The sequence below is a fragment of the Zerene cesonia genome, chromosome 7, assembly GCF_012273895.1.
Source record: "Zerene cesonia ecotype Mississippi chromosome 7, Zerene_cesonia_1.1, whole genome shotgun sequence".
NCBI classification, from domain to species: Eukaryota; Metazoa; Arthropoda; class Insecta; order Lepidoptera; family Pieridae; genus Zerene; species Zerene cesonia.
In genome coordinates, this window is record NC_052108.1 from 5,965,803 (window position 1) to 5,972,480 (window position 6,678).

The following is a 6,678-nucleotide window of genomic DNA, read 5'->3' on the forward strand; positions in this document are numbered from 1 at the left end:
CAACTGGTCACGGCGTGGTCACGGGGAGACTCAGTCTCCCCGTGACCACGCTCGCTGTAAAGTGTTCGAAACGTCGGGTTAATAATATAATGAATAAATCGCGTTTAAAATCCGTTGAAAAGTTTTTAATTTCTAAATGTATAATACTCGCGTGAAACCAAACACAAGAAAATAATTAGGAGTTTTCCTAAAAATTATTAAGAATTTCAATTTTATTCGGATAAATTTAATCTTTCTTATGTGAGATACATCTGTGACTACTACTCACCTAATACAGTTTTCTAAGTAGTCATTATTCATTATTACTAATTTAGTACCGATTCAATATTCAGTAGTTGCTTAAGGAAATTAAATGGTACAGATGTAGAGTATAAGCTATACTCAGCTCTGTATAGAACAATGGTAAAGTTTAAATATTTTCTTAAATAGTACATGCATAATAGGTTCTAAGTTTAAAAAGATTTTGAAAGCCGGATAAATCTTCACAGACGCTATGACAGCTTTAGAAGCTCATCTGCGGCGATCGCCTCATCAGCTGATCCACTAGCTCAGCTGCTATGATGAAAAGTGCAATTTCATGCATTTTCCACTATCTTCGTTACTTTTAAGGTTACGCAATTTTTTTTTCGTTGATACATACTAACTAGTATAAGAATTATCTTTGTCTTTGAAGTTAAAAAGTGATAATATTATAAAAGTGACAGCCCTGTTGTTCACAATAATAATTACGGAACGGAGTCTCTAACACGATTCTAATAGGAAATGCGTTGGAATGGCCGCCCGCCATCTGCCGTTTTCCTCCAATCACAGCTATGCACCTTTCGATGCAATTGACTATGTTATCTAGAAATTCCTTTTATTTTCCATTTAATCCTCAAAGGAAAGTATAATCGTCAAACTTTGTCAACGATTTTGAATTTGACTGAGTGAAAAACAAGAGTTTGTTGGAATTAAATAAAAATTTATGTTGTTTGGCGAAGCGGGTATGACTGTAGTTGATTCTGGGTTCTTGAAAATATAATCCAATATTTCAAGTGTATGTTTTTATTTATATTTAGTAAATATAACATAAGTCATTCTACCTCAGTAGCTTTCTATTAAAATACAAAATATTACAATTTCTTAAACACCCTTCTAACCGCATGCTCTTTCATTAAGACACCAAATGTCTCTGGACATACGTAAATCCCTTAAAAATAGAACTTTACCCCAATACACACATATTATATGAAGAGAAGTTATAATGACGAGACTTATATAAGTTCTGCTTTCAGACAGCGTTTCAAAAGCATAAAGTCCTGCCAATTCAAATGAAAATTACCTCCCTCCTGCCTCTTGCTTAAACATTGAACAGATTTCTTTAATTAAAGTAGACACAGATAAAATTAAACCAATATTAAAGACACTTAGACCATATAAATGTGTCAGTAATTATGGAGATCCACCGGTATTCCTTAATATTAAAAACGTTTAAGTATTAAAGTAAGTAAACGTAAATTATGTAAAATTACAACAAATATCAAAATAAAAGGAAAAAATGGCGTATATAATAAGGAAAAAATGTGTATATTGGCAAAAATGTTAATGTAATTATTTCTAAGGCTTATAAACTTGATTTGATAATGCATTAATATAAATTTTAATAATATAAAAACTCTTTATTCAACCTACTTACATAAGTATTCTTGATTACAAGTATTTTGCTTCCCTGCTACGCGGTATAGACAGAATCGAATCAATTCACACGACGTTTCTCCGGTTTTGATATTTGAAAAACTTTATTATCTATTATATTTTGACAATTATGACAGCACATGCAGCACATTTTCACAATAAAATAGAGCTACAAGAAAAACGACGTAAACGAAGTGATCCATTGTTACTTTATGACTTGTGGAATACCCACATCGTCTGCTCTGAATTGCTGGAATCTATACAATTAAATTTGTCGGGTTTTGCGTCAACTTTTCGTTTTTTATCTATAAAATAATACTAATTACGCCGTAAATAGTGTGATAAAACACATTATGCAAATACGCAACACGAAATACGCAAGTGCTAATATTTTGCTAGTCTTTAAACAACGCTTTGTAAATAAAATAATATGAATAAATGGTTATTTACAGAAACAGTAACATTTACATAGGTATACATACACAAACACACACACACACATTCACATACGGGAATAATGTGCATGTTGCATGTTTCTCTCTTTATAAATGTACATGTAAGTAAGCCCCACTAGGGGACATGGGGCAGATGATGTACATCTGTTTCACTGAGCGATTTTCTTTACAGACAGTAGGTAGGTAGGTGATCAGCCTTCTGTGTCCTGCCAGACCGAAATATTTTTTTCTGTGCGTCCCCACCGGGTATTGAATCCAAGACCCCTCGGTTCTACGCTCACGTATTAACCACTGTACCAAGGAGGTGGTCAATAAATGTATATGTACTAAGATAATAACTTCTTTTGAAAATTTGCTGTAATCCATAATTGACTATTTGCTAAATTAAATCTATTGTCGTAATGTTGTTAGTACGTGGAGTCGAGCACGCTTCGGCACGAATGGGGCCAACTCGCACCGGGGAAGTACCACACCCCCACAGAAAACGGTGAGTGTGGGAGCCGGAGGCCCAATTCCTTTTCCTCACCCGTCCTAGTCCATTCCTACTTTCCAGTCATTAAACCATTCCTTTTCCCTTACCCCATAAAAGCGGGCAGGCTCATTCGCATAGGCACTTCCTTTGCGAATGTTCATGGGCGGTAATGATCGCTTACTATCAGGCGAACCACCAGTTCAGTTGCCCGCTATGACATAAAAAAGACCAATAAATAAATCAATAAATGAAACGATAAATTTTAAAGTGTGTTATGACATGTCTTTTGTTTGATACCTTGAACCTTGGGTGAAAGCCACCTGTTCAAACTTGGTGTTACACACTACTTATCCGTGTCAATATTTGTTTAAATTAACGTAAACTTACGTAATTTTATGTTTTTATGTAACAGTATATTTTGAATAAATTAAGTTTGTAATGTTACCTATATATATGGATATACGAAGTGTATAATTTACACCCCTTCATGTATATCACTTTAAAACTATATTTGCCATCTTTGAATCACTTGCAGTTCATAAAATACATAACAAAAACGGAAGAACTGGCACCTGAGCTGATGCGTCGCCTAATGGTGAGCAACCGACCGCCTCTACACATTTACACAGATAAATACATCTATAATTACGTGGCAACGCTTTATTTATTACAATTGATAGAAATAACACCGTTTATGGAATATTAAACCATATATATTTTTACTATCTATGCAATGGCATAGAACTTAAACTGAAATTGTGTATTTATGTGTTAGATAAATAGAAATTGCTTTTAATTAATAAAACTTCTATATCTTTTAGATATTCAGAATATGTTAAATGTAAACATAATAATGATATTTAAAGTAATCCTAAAATCATTTTCATGTAAAATTTTGCCAAGAATCTGAAAAAAACTCTTTTGCACTCCCGAAAAAGTTATCAGGGGGGGTGATTAACTTCTTGAAGCAGAAGTAATTCCAATGTGAGAAAGGAACAAAATTTCTAACTCTCTGTTCGTTGCCTCAAATGCGGTACTTAATGAACTAATATTATTTATAAATTTTCACCTTACGCCAAGGTATATTAAATATTTTTAAACTGAAAAAATGCAAGGGACACTAACTACGTATAAACTCAATTTAGAAAAAGTGAATATCGAAATAAATAAACCGTAATAACTTATTAGCTATTTTTTGGCCACGTGTTTGACATGAATGTATCGTTGAGTGACGAAGCGAATACGACTTTGCCTTTTATAATGAAATAGCTGCGCCCCGCGGTTTCACTTGCGCAAGTCCTTATCCCGTAGGAATATCGGGATAAAAAGTTGCCTATATATTATTCCAGTTATCCAGCTGTCTACGTACCAAATTTCATTGCAATCGGTTCAGAAGTTTTTGCGTGAAAGAGCAACAAACACGCACACATCCTTACAAACTTTCGCATTTATAATATTAGTAGGATAGGATATTGCGTATTATGTTTGCAAAATCTTATTAAAGTTTTATTCGAATTTAGACCACTATAACCAAATACACTCCTCGTCACGTTTCCCGCCGCATATATTATTTATGATGCTGGAGCTCCATTCAAGTCTATCTTATCGTTATAACTTTTCAACTGTACATTACTCAGTGTAAAGGACAAAGTTTATCTACATTTAATATTTTAAGTGACAAAACACAGACAGTAACAAAAGAGTGTATTGATTTTGATAAATAGTCTAAAATGTGCCTTGTAAAATAGTATTCAATTCATTTGTCTTTATATTTTCACTTTTTTAGCATAATGGCTTCCACATAAAAAATATAGTAAGATACATTAGCTGCGAAGTGTATGAGAGCTATTTAACACACTATACATATTTGTTTATCATATCTTCAATGGCTCAGGTAGCTCAAGCGAAAATAAATACGGCAGAATGTTTTTACTTTTCATTATATTTTTTAAAGTAATATTTGTTACTCTTTCACGCAAAACCTACTGAACCGATTGCAATAAAAATTAGGTACGTAGGCAGCTGGACAAATGGAATAACACATAGGCAACTTTTTACATATTTCTACGGGATACAGACTTACGCGGGTGAAACCGCGGGGCGCAGCTAGTAATCTACATTTCTATTAAAATTTCATCCAAATGCGTTTTGTAGGTTTTTGTAGGGTGAGCATTTTTAGTATGTAAGTAAACAAATGAGCGGATCAATTAAATCTTCCAGTGCATGGTAGGTCTTTTTGGCCCACCAGCATTGGAATAAATTAAATTAACATATAACTTTGCAAAAATATAAAGTATTTTAGAATGAACTTGGACCCAACTTCCTTAGGTTCGATTCGCCCTGGAATCTGCCAGTCGAACTGAACAGCACTAGAAATTCATTCATTAATCCACTAATTTTCAAGGGCAGTGGTAGTCGTTTACCACCAGCTCATTTGGCCGCTATTACATAATAAACATATAGTCGCAGGTAATACATAATAGTATATAATAAAAATATAACTATTATATATTACTTATTATATGACTGTTGACGATTTATGATTAACGCAAAAACAAAACTAATTTCTTTCTAAACAAAACTTGAAGATAAGCATGCAGAAAATTATAGCATTATATACGCTATATATATGTTAAAAATATAATATCATCGTTACATCGTTTGCTTTTGTATCCCTATTTCGTAATATAACACTTCGTAAAGGAAGAAAGTGTGGATTTGTTATCTATAATTGCACTCAAACTCGCTAAACTTCAGCTTGGTCCTTCAAGCACGAACACAAATAGATGATCAAATACCATTCATGCATTGATTCACAATACACAGTACCGTCAGTGTATTTATGCCACAAACTCAACAACCAGAATAGTTACACTCATTTAATCTATATTGTTATTTGTGTGTACACAAGAAATAGTTGGCGCATTTGCTAGTAATCATAGATAGCTACGTAATCATTTGTTTTTCAAAGAAAATAATTATCTGTTAGTGAAATATCGTAAATAACAATTGTTACAAAATATGTTTTATTTTACATTACTTTATGACTTTACATGTAAATATTAACTAAGGTAAACCTTTAAATATAATTTTATAGGGGTTCTATATAGTTATTTTTCTGCAACTGTGATCTGTACGGTATGGTTTTAAAATTAAGTAGAACGTTCTAATTCGTTATTTAAATTTAAATATAACGTCGCGGCGGGTGCATTTCCGATCGATAAAGATATAATTATACAAGATATAATGCAAAGTAAAAAGAAAGTATTACTCGTAGGTAGGTACTTAGATAATAAAAGAGTAGCTTCTTAATACTAGGAGTTTTGCACTCATATAAATTACCATTAATATAATTTTGTCAATATCAATCTAATATTTCAATAGCTTAGTTATAAAATAGTAAACGTTCAAACTGAAAACCATCATTTAGCGAAAAATATAGCTCATTACGACTTACGCGTTGTGATCACAGTTAAAAATCCACATCGCGTAATACGTATATGGCTTTTAAGAAAACGCTCACGACCTTACGTGGCAATTAAGAAGTGACACCTTGTTAACATTAATTGTACTATCAAAATATCAAAAAATTGCTAGTAATTTTTTTGTGTCCTACCAGACCGGGGCATATTTATCGTCTTCACTGCGAGTCCTGGGCCCCTCGTGTATATCCAGTTTCATCCATCCTCGTGTATATATAGTTTCTTCCACCGTAATAAGATGGCCTTTGTTAATTAAATTAAAGTTATAATAAAAAAAAGAAAAAATTTTTACCAAAATTGATATATACAACATATAATTAGGTAATAAATTCAATTAATGTTTGTTAGTTTTTAAACTCGTTATTAAGTGATAAGTATTTTATGATGTGTTGAATAAAGGGATACTTATGTTTTTTTAATCAAAATTGAAATTAAGCTGTACATAATCTTGATACAATATATTCATTTACTTATTTATTCTCCTTTACAATAGCCTTCAATGTGGACTTACCATAGATATATATTAAAACAAAAAATAAACGAATGGCTTATATTACTTGATTATTCAGAAGCAGAGAACTTACTAATACATATA